Source organism: Cervus elaphus, chromosome 11 (assembly GCF_910594005.1).
Source record: "Cervus elaphus chromosome 11, mCerEla1.1, whole genome shotgun sequence".
Taxonomy (NCBI): domain Eukaryota; kingdom Metazoa; phylum Chordata; class Mammalia; order Artiodactyla; family Cervidae; genus Cervus; species Cervus elaphus.
The window spans coordinates 90,990,866-91,006,577 of record NC_057825.1 but is presented as its reverse complement, the minus strand read 5'-3'; the positions used below and the strand labels follow the sequence as shown (position 1 = coordinate 91,006,577).

Here is a 15,712-nt window from a genome sequence, read left to right as displayed (position 1 = left end):
ACAGCCTTCCGGTAGACCACCTGTTTTTGTAAATAGAGTTTAATTGAAACATAGCCTTGCTAATTTGTTTACATGTTGTCTACTTTCGTGCTGCCAAGGTGAAGTTAAATAGTTGCAATAGCCACTGTATGGCCTGCACAGCCTAAACTATTTACTATTTGGCTCTTTAGGAGCATGTTTACTGACCCTCATTCTGTGGGAACTAAAGGATTCTTTGGATCCCAGAGGACTCATATCTAGAAACGCTTCTTAAAAGCTCTAGAACATTGTACTTATCCCCAGGAAGCCTTGCTAGTTTATAGTTTATTTTTGTAAGCATTCCTGTTAAAATTTGTTTATCTTTACCTTTGTATTTTGAAGTTTCTTGAAATGTTAATCAGAAATTGAATACAAATTACTCATGACATAGTATTGATTGACATTCTTTTAAGAGCTCTATAAGAGCATATTCATCATGGTTTTTCGATAAGCTTTGTAGCTAAACCGTGTTGTGTGTTAAGTTTTTTTTTAATGTGATCCTTCAGTTTATAGTTAAATTTCTTAAGGTAGGTGTATTAGTTTCCTCAGGCTGTTATAACAAAGTAACACAAATAAGGTGGCTTAAAAAAAAAAAAAAAACCCAGAAATTCATTCTCTCACTATTCTGGAAGCTAGAAGTCTGAAATCCAGGCGCGGGCAGGGTCGATGCCTTCTTGGAGCCTTGGAGGATCTGTTAGTTGCCTCTCCTGGCTTTTGGTAGTTGACAGAAATCTTTGGCATTCTGTGGCTTGTGGCAGCATAGCTTCAATCTCCTCATCCTTCATCACATGACATTCTCCCTGTGTGTCTGTGTCCCTTTTTCTTTTCTCATAAGGACACCAGTCATACTGGATTAAGGCCCAGTCTGATGGTCTCATATTAACTTGATTAGGTCTGCAATGACAGTTTCCAAATAAGGTCACATTTACAGGTTCTGGGAGTTAGGACTTCAACATGCATTTTGCATGGGACACAATTTGACCCTTAACAGTAGAATTTAAGTTGACTGAGTGCCTGGCATGCCCTTCTTAACAACTTTTTCTCTGTATTGTCATGCCACAAGGAAAATATAGAATTGAGCTTTACACACCCTATAAAATTTTAGAGTAAGAAACTTGTCCTTAGGAAAAACTGATAAAAGCTAAATAGGATGTGAAAGTGAAGGTCGCTCAGTTATGTCTGACTCTTTGTGCCCCATTTTCCAGGCCAGAATACTGAAGTGGGTAGCCTTTCCCTTCTCCAGGGATCTTCCCAACCCAGGGGTTGAAGCCAGCTATCTCACATTGCAGGCAAATCTTTACCAGCTGAGCCACAAGGGAAGCCCAAGTATACTGGAGTGGGTAGCCTATCCCTTCTGCAGTGGATCTTCCCAACCCAGGAATAGAACTGGGGTCTCCTGCATTGCAGGAGGATTCTTTACCAACTGAACTATGAGGGAAGCCCTGATAAGTAGGTATAACAGGTTCTGTATTCAGAAACTCAGTCTATGTCAGTATACACAAGGTTGGCAAATTGATTAAAAAGACTGATTCATGATTTGTTACTAGTGTTTGTCAACAAGTCAACAGTGGTTAGTCACTAATATTTCTTATATGACCATTAAATACAAGGTCTCATGTTAGATGTTGTCAAAAAACTCAAAAGAAAGAATCCCTTGAGAACCTTTTCAGGAAATGTGAATTGCTGTATGATCAACTGGTAAAACTATTGAGGCCCCTTTGGGAATAAAGGAATGATTAGGTTAGTTTAACTTAGAATATAAGATACTCCTTTATTTCTTGTCCTATGGAAATAGAATTATTGGTATACGCATGGAGATATGAAAAAGGCCACTTGTTAATTTGTCATTAGTTAATTGTAATGTTGCTATCTTTGGCTATCACGTACCCAGAAGATACTCAAATGATAAAAAGATTGCTGATGATATGAAACATCTGTTTAGAGGTTTTGTAGTTACTGTTGACAGTTTTGTGAAGTAGGTCCATGTTCTATCTTCTCTGCCTTATAGACTATGAAGAAAAGCAGCGTCTCTGGGCAGGCTGGCTATAGAAACTTCATGATAAACTGATTTGAAATGAAGGTTTAATTCCTGGGTTTTAATAAACCATCTCTGTCACCTTTTTGTGAAGAGTTCAAACGTGTAGAATGGGTTGTCTTGGCAGAATCAGAGCTGGAATGAAATGTTAGGCGGTATTCCCTTGAATGTCTTATATGTGTTTTGCTCAGATAGTCTCTTTAACTGTACCAGAAATCTCAGGGACACTTAAGCAGCAACTGGCTATGTCCCCTATTTGTGTGGTACATCATGAACCACCTGGGAAAGACAGTTAACACTGTGCAGAGTTGTGCATACTTAAACTTAAATAAGGTGGTCAGATTGCAAGGAGAAACAGTGGGAGCCCCATGAGAAACAAGCATATGTACAAGGTTCCTGGCAGAGTGAGCCACACTTTGGCACAGGACCTAGATATTAGAAAGGAACATTGATCCGCCCATTCTAACCTAATCATCTTCCTAACCTCACTCTAGAGCCAAGCAGTTGTCTACCTTAGGATATGAAACTGTGAGATTATATCATTAGGAATCCCAATGCTACCTATGAGATACCTATCTTTAAACAAAGTATTTAAAGAAAGGGCATTTCTGTAAAGAATAGAGAGAGACTCCTACAAAGTGAACTGCAAGTGAGAGTATGAGGGGAAACTGCAGATAGATGGGGAAAAAGTGGAAACAGTGGGAAATTTTATTTTCTTGGGATCCAAAATCACTGTGAACAGTGACTGTAGCCACATAATTAAAAGACACTTTCTCCTTGGAAGAAAAACCATGAGAAACCTAGATAGCATATTAAAAAGCAGAAAAAAAAATAAAATAAAAAGCAGAGACATCACTTTGCTGACAAAGGTCCATATAGTCAAAGCTGTGATTTTTTCCAGTAGTCACGTACAGATGTGAGAGTTGGACCATAAAGAAGATTGAACACCGAAGAACTGATGCTTTCAAACTGTGGTGCTGAAGAAGACTCTTGAGAGTCCTTTGGACAGCTAGGAGATCCAACCAGTCCATCCTAAAGGAAGTCAAGAAGTCAACCCTGAATATTCATTGGAAGGACTGATGGTGAAGCTGAAGCTCCAGTACTTTGGCCACCTGATTCAAAGAGCCGCAGCACTGGAAAAGACCATGATACTCGGAAAGGTTGAGGGCAGGAGGAGAAGGAGGCAACAGAGGATGAGATGGATGGATGGCATCACTAAATCAATGGACATGAGTTTGAGCAAACTCTGGGAGATAGTGAAGGACTGGGAAGCCTAGCGTGCTGCAGTCCATGGGGTCTTAAAGAGTCAGACACAACTTAACGACTGAATAACAACAAAAGAAAAGGCAATTCTATAAAGAATAGAGAGAGACTCCTACAAAGTGGACTGCAAGTGAGAGTATGAGGGGGAACTGAGGTCTAGATGCTTTGGTAGGTTTTTGAGCCAATGGGTTTAAAGACATAATATTGTTATAATAGGCTACTAGAATACTTAGATTGCTGGGTCTAGAGGACATTCAGGTTGCATTTACATTTCGGAAATTTAATATTATGGCCACGTATGGGTTTTAATTATGGTTACCTAATTGTGAAATAAAGTAATGTACCTTTCTGTCCAGCTGCTCTGGGCTAAAATTCTTAGAGCTGGGAATTGGCATAATTAATGTGAATGTGAAAGTTAGCAGGCAATGCATTTGAAAGTTTGAAATGGGCACCATGAGTTTAGCTTTTAGTTTTACCTTAATTTACTTTTGGAACTACTACATTACTTTGTTGATTTTGACTCATTTTCTCATTGGTGAAATAGGGATGGTTTATCTATGATACAGAGTAATAAGGATAATATCATTAACCCAAATAATGTACAGCTTGGACTAGATAATTTTGTAAAAGTGCTTGGTAATTTTGGGACCCTTATCACTTATTACTAAGTTATTAGCTTTCTAAAAGACAGTAAAGGAAAGGATCCACACAGAACCTCCAAGAGACAGTGTTTTACACTGGATAAAATAGTGACACAAAGTAGCTCAGTTATCATAATGAATGTAGCAAATGCTGTTGTGTTTTGTTTTATATCCCTTTAGACCTTACCCTTTCAGTGTGTGCCTACTGAATCTCCAATTCCAGCATCTGCATTTCTTTGCCTAAAAGTTTTCTTTGGATGTCAGACATAGGGAATTAATTCCACTCCCCACACCCTCAATCAATAACTCATGGAAACTGATGTGTAAATACTTCACCTCCCCTGCCCATCAGGGGGTAGGCTGGTATAAAATATTTCTGAGGCAAGTATTCTATACTATTTCTGCATACTCCATGGAATTGTCTCAGGTGACCTAATTTACTTGATAACAGACCCTTAATTGGCTTCTTCCTTTTCATTGTCTCACTTACTTCTTGTCCCTACCAGCCCTTCCTGGGGTCGTCTCCAAAATGAATTCTTTGGACTGAAAAGCTTGTCTCTGGGGGAACTTAAGACAATAATTAATAGCAATGAAAAGTCTGGACCCTGTTTCTATACCTACTCATCAGTAAATGTGAGTTTCTAGTAGTCCAAGACAAAGAATATGTACATAGCCAGTTAACTCCAGCTCGCATTGACGTTATAACCCCTTCTCTTCTCCTACCTGTACAGTGATCTGGATGGACAATTCCTTTGGGGAGAAACTTCCTTTGTCATTATCTTTTGGTGATTTTTTTTTTTTTTTCTTGGCTGTTCAAATTATTCCAGTTAGGAGCTTCTAGAATCCTTCTTGCTTTCCAGCATTTTAAGAAGTCTAAGTGGAAGGAAAAGACTGGGAATTCCAGCATTTAGTAAGTAGGCTCTCATGCTTAATCTCCCATTTTCAAAATGATACTCATATTCTCCAGTTCAGAGTCTTTCTGTCTTTTTGCTGTGGTGAGGGAAGGATAGGTGGTGCCCAGATGAAGTTAGAAAGGGGAATCTGAGAGTCTAATTGTATCTTAGACATACTTTCAACTTAGCTTATTCAAGCTTCCTTTTCTACTCTCCCTTCCAGAAACACCTAGTGCTCCCGACGTGGTACAAGTCAGGCTGCCACTTGGTCTTCCCCACTGCTTGCTTTGTCTGCTTACCAACTGGGCCCTCTACTTTGCAACTTCCAACATTTTGTGCTGTTGGTTCTTCTGTACGCCTTGATTTTTGTGGGTTTAAGCTTTTTTTTTTTTAAAGGCTGTTTAGTTTTATTTTAGTGGAGTTTTGAGGAAGAGGTTAGCTCAGTGCACATGCTCAATCCAGTGTTCTTGCCTGGAAAATTCCATGGACAGCGGGACCTGGGGGGCTGTAGTCCATGGGGTTGCAAAGAGTCGGACATGACAAGCAGCTATCACTATCACTTCACTTCACACGCTCAATCTGCCATCTTTAACTTGAAATCATAGAAGTTAGTTTTCACCAAAGAAAACATAATAAAAGAAGGCTGTATAGCCAGCAGTATTGATTAATATAGTAGATTGTGTATAGTGCTCCCGTAGTTAACTATTTATTTATTTCTGAGCATCTGAGGAAGAACATTCCATGTGATTATTTCTTTTTGGATTGTTCATAAAATGGTGTTGAGTAAGAAAAACATAGACAAAAATGAAAGTTGGGGAAAAAATTAACATCTTATGATTTTGGTGGCATGAGATATATATTCTCTATTTGTGTAGTGTATTTATGCTGAGTATCACTGTTTGGGATGTAAGTACTATATGTATGTATGTATTGTACAGGTCCTCTTCTTTTATAGTAGTATGAAATAAGACTATAGCAATAGTACTTATTTACTACTGCTTCTGGAAGGTAAAATATCTGCCTGCAATGTGGGAGACCTGGGTTCGATCCCTGGGTCGGGAAGATCCCCAGGAGAAGGGAATGGCTACCTACTCCAGTATTTGTGCCTGGAGAATTCCATGGACGGAGGAGCCTGATGAGCTACAGTCCTTGGAGTCACAAAGAGTTAGACATGACTGAGAGACTTTGGGCTTCCCTGGTGGCTCAGATGGTAAAGAACCTACCTACAAAGCAGGAGACCTGGGTTTGATCCCTGCATTGGGAAGATCCCCTAGAGAAAGGAATGGCTACCTACTACAGTATGCTTGCCTGGAGAATTCCATGGGCAGAGGAGCCTGGTGGGCTGCAGTCCATGGGGTTGAAAAGAGTAGGACATGACTGAGTGACTAACACTTTCACTTTCCCTATGAGAAGTTCAGTCTTTAAATATAAATAACTTAGAAAGTTTGGTTAATTTTACTGATGGGATGAATACAGAATTAAGAATCTTGCTATGGTTACACAGAAGTCTCCAAACAGAACACTAATCCTTCAATTCTGAAACCTGGACTTTTTCAGGTACTACTCCTTGGCAAAAAATCTGTGCCATAGTCATAGTTTTACTTCAGTAGGACTATCAGGTCATAGTTGTACATTCTAAGATTCCCATTGACTAGTGATTTTTCCCTAAAAGAATGTCTTTCTCCCATCACCCATGGTAGAGTCTATCTTATTGTATCTTAAACTGCATTAACTCAGTTAATTTTGTATGTAGCATATTTGTTAAGTTACAGAGTTCTGTGGGTGGTTTTTCTATCATGACTCTTTTGCCTCTTAGACTTAAAAGCCTGAGCCTACCTAAGGAAATTCACTTTTCAAAACTCCAGACTTAACGTATGATGGAACTTAAAAGAAAAACTCTTGGCTGAGCTTGAATGCTGAGAGCCAGCTAAGTGGTTTTCTCTGTCTGGAGAAAATTGGAAAAAGGGAATTATTAAGCCCAGCAAATGTAGTTGCTGATGGAAATGCTGACATACTGGTCTTGCTTGGTGCCACTGTTGTAAGAAGTCGATCAGCATTAGATGCATTGTAAGAGCTGCTGCTTATGTACAAGTTGTGTCTTGTAGACTGTGACACGTAAATAAACCCCTTCAAAAAATGTTAAGTGATTTTCATAAAAAACATTTATTTTGTTCTCTGTCTTAAGCCAAATTCTTGTTGTTTATGGCTTCCTGTACCCAACAGTTCCTGATTGTCTCAAAAAGCAAAACATGTCCTGCATGGATTAAGCTGCTGAAATGCCTCTCAGGCATTGTTTATGAGTCTGCTCTCTTTATTTTCAGAGAGAAAGCGAATACTTTAATGTCTTCCATATTCCATAAATCTGTCCCATGCTGCAATTCAAAGCTGTGTGTGTTTTTGTTAGAAGGTACTTCTGGTTGTACTTAGGGAAGAAAAGCTGCCTAAGAATGTTAGTGAATATTTGGGTGGTGGTGGCAGACTCCCCTAAAAAGGATTTGTATTGGTTAAAAGGGCTCTTGATTTTTTAGCTCAAGAAAGAAGTCAGCAAAGGTGCTGTTAGAGTTAGTCCTAGTGTAGCAGCTCTTTGATTGCTTTGCACCAGTCAGTTTCCTGTTTGGCTCATCCTTTGGGACCAGTTTTCCCTCCAGGCAGGCTTGCTGATTTACCACTTTTGACTCCACTACTAAGTAGCATATTGAGTGTGCTTGTCTAGTGGTGTCAGTAGAGGGAAACTGGACTTCACTTCTCCCCAGAACTCTGTCTGTCTCTGGAGACTAAGCAAAATGTAATCTGAGCCGGAGGTCAAAGTTTGCTTTTTTCTTAACATTTTATTTTGAAAAATGTCAAACATTCAGAAAAGCTGAAAGAATTGTACAGTTAGCACTCATATTTATCTACCACCTAGATTCTACAGTTACCATTCTACATGTTTAGATGTTTTGTCATCTAAACTGTTAATATTACTCCTCAACCCATCACATCTTTTTTTAAAAAATGAATTTCAAGGTAAATTTGAGACATCAGTACACTTCATCTCTAAATACTATAGCATGTATAACATTAGCTAGAGTTCAGTATTTGTTAGACTATTTCTTTGAGGTAAAACGTGGTGCTCGTGGTAAAGAACCCACCTGCCAATGCAGGAGACATAAGAGACGCCGATTTGATCTCTGGGTCGCGAAGATCCCCTGGAGGAGGGCATGGCAACTCACTCCAGTATTCTTGCCTGGTGAATCCCCAGTGGACAGAGGAGCCTGGTGGGCTACAGTCCATGGAGTTGCAAAGAGTTGGACTTGCCTGAGGTGACTGTGCACGCACACATGCATAATGTGTACAAATCTGAAGTGTGTTTTTAGTAAGTATATACAGTGTTTAACCTAACCCCTGTCAAGATACAGGACATTACCATCTCCTTAGAAACTTCTGTCATGCTCCTTTCTCCTTGGTCCTCTACTCTCTTCTTCCCAGAGACAACCTTTTTTTCCGTTACAGATTAATCTTGCCTGTTGTAGAACATCATATAAGTGGAATCATACAATATGTATTCTTTTCTATAAGGCTTCTTTCAGTCAGCATAATGATTTAGACATGCATTTATATAGTTACATGTTTAAATAGTTCATTCTTTTTCATTGCTGAATTTTATTCTCTTACATGAAATTAATAGTTTGTTTATTCGTTTTCCAATGGATGGACACTCAAGATGTTTCAGCTTTTGGCTATTATGACTAAAGGTACTCTGAACACTCTTATGTAAGTCTTTTGTGAACATTTGTTTCATTTCCCAGGGTAAATATACCTGGAGGTGGAAATCTGGGTCACACTTTTATAAGACTGACAATCCTTTTTGCAAAGTGGTTGTCCCATTTTATACCCTATTAATAGATGAAAGTATCAATTACTTTTCCTCCTTGCTAACATTTGTGTTTTCATTGTGTTCAACATTTATTTTTGTTTTAATATCAGAATGATAAATAAGAGATGGAAGGGACATAAAACCAAGATGTATAAGCTCAAATAGTGAATTTTCTGCCCTGATGTTGGATGTAGAGTGAGGAATACACAATGAACAATAAAACAGAAAGGTGGAGTGATAAGATGGATGAAAAAGGACTGGACAGCCACCAGGGCTGAAGGCACTTCAGGAATTTGGGAAAAAGCATAGATGTTAGCTTAGAGAGTTAATTGCAAAAATGAACTTACAAAAATTTTTGTAAACCATATAATCTTTCATTCATATCTTAGACATAGTGCACGTAAGTATATCAAATCACTTAATATGTTTTATATGGTATTTATATAATTATATAAATTATTATATATTGTGGCATAATATATAATTTTTCCTGTATTTCTGGACATTGGATTGTTTCTAATTTTTTTTCTTTCTAATATTTTTAAAGTAGCTCTTTTCTACTGTGTAAGACTTTATACTAGGCACTGGGTGGGCAGGGTTGAGGAAAGCAAAGAATCAAGAATGAAAAAGACATAGTTCTGCCTTCTAGGAACGCCAGTGAAACTGAATCAGATGCTAAAAGCTTTCAAAGTACGTGTTTTTCTAACTTTGAGTGTGCAGAGAGCGTGTGGTGGTTTGTGTAAAAGCTCTTTAAGTGAGATTTAATGTGACTATTGCTTGTCAGTCCTTCGTCATGTACCTGGGCAACGAGGTTGCCAAATTTTGATAGAGTTTGCTATTCTAAGAAGTATTTTAAACAAGTTTCAGTTTAGTAATAAAAAACTCTACCTGCGGTTTTTCATGTTTGACTCCACAGAACCTTAGTATTGCATGATATCTTTATGAGGGTTCGTTGAAAGAAAGAAAAATTTTAGAGAGTGTGTCTTTACCAGTGTTTACATGTAATCCCACAGTAAGATTTCAGTAGGTTATAAAACAAGACCACAGAATAGCTTCATAATTTCTGCTTTAACTAATGTGAAATCAAGTTGGATTTCTTCCTTATAGATTTCTTATTAGTTATGTTTGTAAAGTCAGAACAAAATCAGTTTCAGTAGTATTGTTTGGTAACTTTGTTACCATCTGACTTAAATGTTTTAAAATTATTGAATGAGTGAACAGTTGGTTTTCTCCTGTGCTTTCTCCTTATCTCTTATAGTTATCCTGTGGTTTATTTTTGAGCCCATCATTTCTCCTTTCAAAAGTACTCTAAAACATATTTTCTTCCAAGAATCTTCTTGCAGAGTTTTCTTACAGAAGGGGTAGCAAAGAAGATGGAGAAAATAATATAAATAGAAAAACAATAAAATATGGCTAGGAGTTTGTGCACTTTTGCTGTTACTATTCTCTGAATTTTATCTGGTTTAAATTGTGGTCTTCAACTCCAGGGATCTTGTTTCTTGAATAAATAATGTCAGCCTATCCATTTGTGAAAATGGAATCTTAGGAAGAAAGAGCAGATGGTTGGAACCATTGTGTTTCTTACCCAGCTGGGAAAGATACTACTTTCAAATGTTATTTCCATTGTATTTAATATGGCTCAAGGGCCTATTTCCAGCACCTTTTTTATTTGGCCATGTGTTTTGCCCGATGCATGGTGCAAAAAGGAACTCTGGTCAAGACTTTGATTATAGGAATTAACCAGGCATTGTGACTAGCAAAATTAAAAGCCTTCACAGACAGATTGTATTAGTTCTTTTTTTTTAAGATACTCTAGTTAGAAATAACTTTATGAATTTAGGCCATCCTGTTTCATTGCCAGTAGAGAGAAGGGACCTGGAAAGTTGTCGTTTTCTATGGTCTATGCCTCTGGCAGCAAAAGCATTTTCAATTGTTAATATTGTTTTTAGCAGATTAAGAGCACAATATTGTTGTGACTGGTGTATATTAGGCAATCAATTAACATGTGTTTGGAGTAAATGCCCTTTCTTACCAAATAACAGTGTCATCTACTTTTTCTAGCTCTGAGGCATGGAGCTGTTTTTTTTTAAGATGGAAACTTGCATGGCTAACATTTTACATACTTGGTTAAAAGTATAGATTTCTTGTAAACATTAGCCCTCTGCTTTGGACAAATGCTTTCACATACTGTTATTATTTAGTTCCTAAATTGTGTCTGAGTCTTTTGTGACCCCATGAACTGTAGCCTGTCACCAAGCTCCACTGTCCATGAGATTTCCCAGGCAAGATTACTGGAGTGGTTTGCCATTTCTTTTTCAGGGTTTCTTCCTGACTCAGGGATTGAACCTGCATCTCCTGCATTGGCAGGCAGATTCTTTACCACTGACCTACTGGGGAAGCCCTTTCATATGCTGCACAACAGATTATCTTGTGTCTCCACTGAAATTTATGTCAACATTGGAAATTATGTCTATGTTGGAATCTCTTGTCAAGGTTCTTATCAATTCATTCACTCAGCTCTTATTGAAAGCCTATATCATATCAGGTTTTGTGCTTGAAATTTGAAGACTTAAAATACATAGATCTTGCCCCTAAGCAGCTTAGTACCTAACGAGCATGATAGACTAGTCAGTGGTTATAGTATAATACCATGGTGGAGGTATGCATGTAGGGTTTTGTGCTCTCAGAGAGGCATCTACATCATACTGAGATGTTCTGAGAGTGAAAATGAGGTGGCTAGATGAATAAGGGTGAGATCCTGTTCTAGACAGAAGAAAATCATCTGTGTTAGGGATTGAAGGTAAATAAATCCCTGGTGGCTCAGATGGTGAAGAATCTGCCTGCAATACAGGAGGCCCACATTCAATCCCTAGGTCAGGAAGATCCCCTGGAGAAGGGAATGGCGACCAACTCCAGTATTCTTGCCTGGAGAATTCCATGGACAGAGGAACCAGATGGGCTACAATCCATGGGGTTGCAAAGAGTTGGACATGACTGAAGTGGCTTAGTATAGGGATTGAAGATTTGTATTCATAGAACTACATTGAGGCCTGAGTGAAGGGTATATTTGTGGAAGTGTGTTGAGAGATGAGAACAAGGAAGTGTGCTCTAACTAAATGATTTTGGGCTTTATAATAAGTTTAAGAAGTTACAATCTTATTCTTTTTTTTTCTGAAGCTCAGTCAAATTGATTTACTGAAAGCAAAGAAACAAATTCTTCCCCAGTCAGAATCTCACAGCCACCACTCAGCTGGGTCACAGTGCCCTCACTTCAAAGACATAGGGTATTATTCTTAAAGCTAATATTGAAAATTTTAAGGAAGCTCTCAACAGAGTTGTGTGTATAAAGAAGTACATGTATGAAAACCCCCTTGGCAGCCATCAGAGAATAGGTTAAAGAATGACCAGTCTGGAGACAGGAATCAATAACTTTGAAGTTAAAAGATGAAACATCATGACTTTTCCCACTGTTTGTTTCTTTTTTTCTGTAAATAGCTTAGTCTAAGGCAGAGAGTAGTGGGGTGAAATGGGACAGGAGTAAGAATGATGTTTGGAAAGGAATAATAATAGCAATAATGAGTAAGATTTGAGTGCTTTGTATTTGTCGGACATTATTCTAATAAGTGCTTTACATGAATTATCTCATTGTCATTTTATTCTTTACAACAATTTGAGGTAGTGTTATAGTATCCCTGTTTTATAAATGAGGAAACAGAAGCAGAGGCAAAGTTAAAAAACTTACTTGTCTAATGTAACAGAGTGACAGAGCCAGAATTTAAACCTAGACAGCCATGCTCAGAGCACATATTCTTAAATACTTTTAAATATCAGACTGAAAATTTACAGAAGTCGTACAAACAAGTCTATATACACTTTATCCAGGTTGCCAAAATGTTAGCATTTTACCATATTTGCTTTACCCATCTCTCTCTACATGTAATTACACATAATATTAGTTTTTTTCCCCAAACAGTTACAGACATAATTCCCCCTTTAAAAAATGCATTCTGTTAAAAAATACGTTCTCTTAAAAAAAATGCATTCTCTTATATGATATATATTCTCATATATTATCTTTTATACTCACATTTGCAAAGTCAGGGAATTAATATTCATATTGTTATTGTTTAGTTGCTAAGTTGTCTCTCTTTTGCTTCCCATGGACTATAGCCCTCCAGGCTCCTCTGTTTATGGGATTTCCCAAGCAAGAATACTGGAGTGGGTTGTCATTTCCTTCTCCAGGGGTTCTTCCTGACTCCGGGTTTAAACTCACATCTCCTGCTTGGCAGACGAATTCCTTACTACTGAGCCAACTGGGAAGCCCCCATATCCATATTATCCAATCTATACACCTTATTTAATTGAAAAAATTTAAAGATCTTATTGGCTTTATTCAGTGATTCATGAATCAGGCAGCATCTAATCTAACATGTAGACAAGACCTCGCTAAGATTTTATAAAAGAAAAAAAATTGTTTTGTCCCCAGATCCAATCCAGGATCACTTGTTCAGAGTTTGTGCTCTTAATCTCTATATTGTGCAGCCTCCCCACAGGCTGGTCACCACTGCTAGTATTAAATACTGCCAGAATCATTGTCTCTAGCTAAGCACGGATTATGTTCCATGTTTTTTTTTTAAATCTTCTATCACCATTTCTGTCAGCTCAAAGATTTAATAATCGTGGATCCTGTTTTTCTCTTTTTCAGAATTTTTTTCTCCAGTTATAAGTATACACTCTACCTTTTCTGCCACTTTCTCCCAATTCATTTTACAGTTTATATACCATCAGTGAAGTCCCATGACATTACCAATTTTTTAGAAATTTTAGGATGCTGGAAATTTCATTCTTTCTTCTAAACTTCCTTTCTTCTCTCCTTGACAATAAACCTCCAAAACCGTAATATTACCATTATATCTAGGGACCCACGTGTCCCTTATTTACCTTAAGATGTCTTTTTTTTTTTTAGAACTGGAATTCTCTCTTGCTTTTAATTGAGCTATAGTTGATGTACAGTGTTGTGCCAGCCTCTGCTGTAGAGCAGGTTAACTCAGTTATACACATATACATTCTTTTGTAATATTCTTTTCATTATGGTTTATCACAGGATATTGAATATAATTCCCTGAGCTGTACGTTGGGAACTTGTTGTTTATCCATTCTAAATGTAATCATTTGCATCTGCCAACCATCTACCAACCCCAAGCTCTGAGTACATTTCTCTCCCCACCCCACTTGGCAACTTCAGTTTTGTTCTCTATGTCCATAAGTCTGTTTCTGTTTTATAAGTAGATTCATTTGTGCCATATTTTAGATCCTGCATATAAGTGATGTTGTATGGTATTTGTCTTTTTCTTTCTGACTTAGTTCACTTAGTGTGATAATCTCTGGCTGCATCTGTATTGCTGCAAATGGCGTTACTTTTGTTCTTTTTTATGGCTGAGTTGTACTCCATTGTGTATATATATATGTGTGTATACGTATATACGTATATACATATATACATACATATACACACACATATATATACCACGTCTTCTTTATTTATTTATCGTTGATCAGCAGTGTAGGAGGGTTCCCTCTTCTCTACACCCTTTCCAGCATTTGTTACTTGTAGACTTTTTAATGATGGTCATTCTGATCGATGTGACGTGGTGTTTCATTGTAGTTTTGATTTGCACTTCTCTAATAATTAGTGATGTTGAACATCTTTTCATGTGCTTATTGGAATTCTTAACCTGCAGCCCATTAACCTGCAATAGTTTGTTTTTGCAGATATTTCTGGAGAGAGTGATCTTATCTTTCAATGGAATCTTAAAGTAATTGGTAGCCCAGAATGATTTTTAAGATTTCTCCAGTTAGTTTGTTAATTTCTAGAATGGTGAAATTGTATCTTGAGGGGTTTTGTGTGTATGTGTGTCTTATGAAATCCTAGTAGACAATAAAACAGTAGGTCCTAGCAAATTTTAATCAAGTGCACTTTTTGAAAATTTATACTGTACACTAATTTGATGTGTGCACGTGCACATGTTAGTGTATCTTTGTTCTTAATTTAAACAGACTGCTATTGTGTATGTTTTAGCTATTAGCCTGTTTCTGTTCCTTAGTAACAGCCCTATCTACTTCTTATTGCTGCCTCTTCGATGGAACCAGTGCCAATCCAGTCACACGATTTTACTACTGGGCAGTGAAATCAGACTGTACACTAGTGGCAGCAGCATTTACAGGCATTGAAACAGAAATTGGTAATCGTATTACAAATGTTCAGTAAGTCACATTTCATGACCAACTTTACAAGAAAATATTGAAAGTGTGAACAGCTGTTGGTACATTGCATTTGCATTTCTGAAATTTCAAGTGAGGATAAAACATTAGCAGCTGTGATAGTTAGATTCCTGCATTTGACCTAGTGCCTCAGGGTATGTAACACATTGATGTCATCAGACTGTCAGGGTCCTGGTGAGAAGTGTGGAGAGAGGGAGAATCTAAGAGATGAAAATAGGTTTGTTATTCTTTTAGGCTTTTACTTTTTTTTTGTTTTAAAATCTAGATAGACCTACTGGAATCTAGCAATTCCCACAGTCAGTGAAAGAGCTTTTGATATAGAAATTCCAATAGTTGATTGTAGTCAGACTGTGTATGCTTTAAAAATATTAAAGTAGTTATCTCTCTTGTAGATTGCCCGTTTTTAAATTTTGTCTGTTCTAAATTGTGTTCCTTTATGAGCTTTTAATTCTGCTTTGAATTTATTTGAGTTTCCTCTTCTGTCTTCACTTAAGGCATTGTTGAGGAACTCTTTTATGAGATCCAAATGCTTGAGGGCTGAATTAAACTTTATTGATGAAAATTACTTTAAACTCACTTCTCATAATATTTATTAATAAATTATTTTTTCTTTCTCCTCTAGGAGTTATGAAATAAACTGTCAAGGAATATACCACTGTTTGACTTTTGGGTCCACTGAAGCTCAATGTGTAATGTTTTGGAGAGGGTCCAGATAAAACTATTC

The 15,712-nt window shown here is 37.4% G+C and overlaps 1 protein-coding gene and 1 long non-coding RNA gene across 4 annotated transcripts in view; both read left to right on the top strand.

Annotated features, from left to right (window-relative positions):
* The window catches only part of EXOC6B (exocyst complex component 6B), a 664,516-nt gene that overhangs the window by 144,261 nt on the left and 504,543 nt on the right, over nucleotides 1–15,712 (top strand). The window lies entirely within an intron of this gene.
* LOC122703839 overlaps nucleotides 1,382–15,712 on the top strand; it is a 34,785-nt gene continuing 20,454 nt past the window's right edge. Inside the window, exons 1-2 of the long non-coding RNA XR_006343627.1 lie at nucleotides 1,382–2,158; nucleotides 7,401–7,405. This is a non-coding gene — a long non-coding RNA (uncharacterized LOC122703839). The remainder of the gene's footprint in view (nucleotides 2,159–7,400; nucleotides 7,406–15,712) is intronic.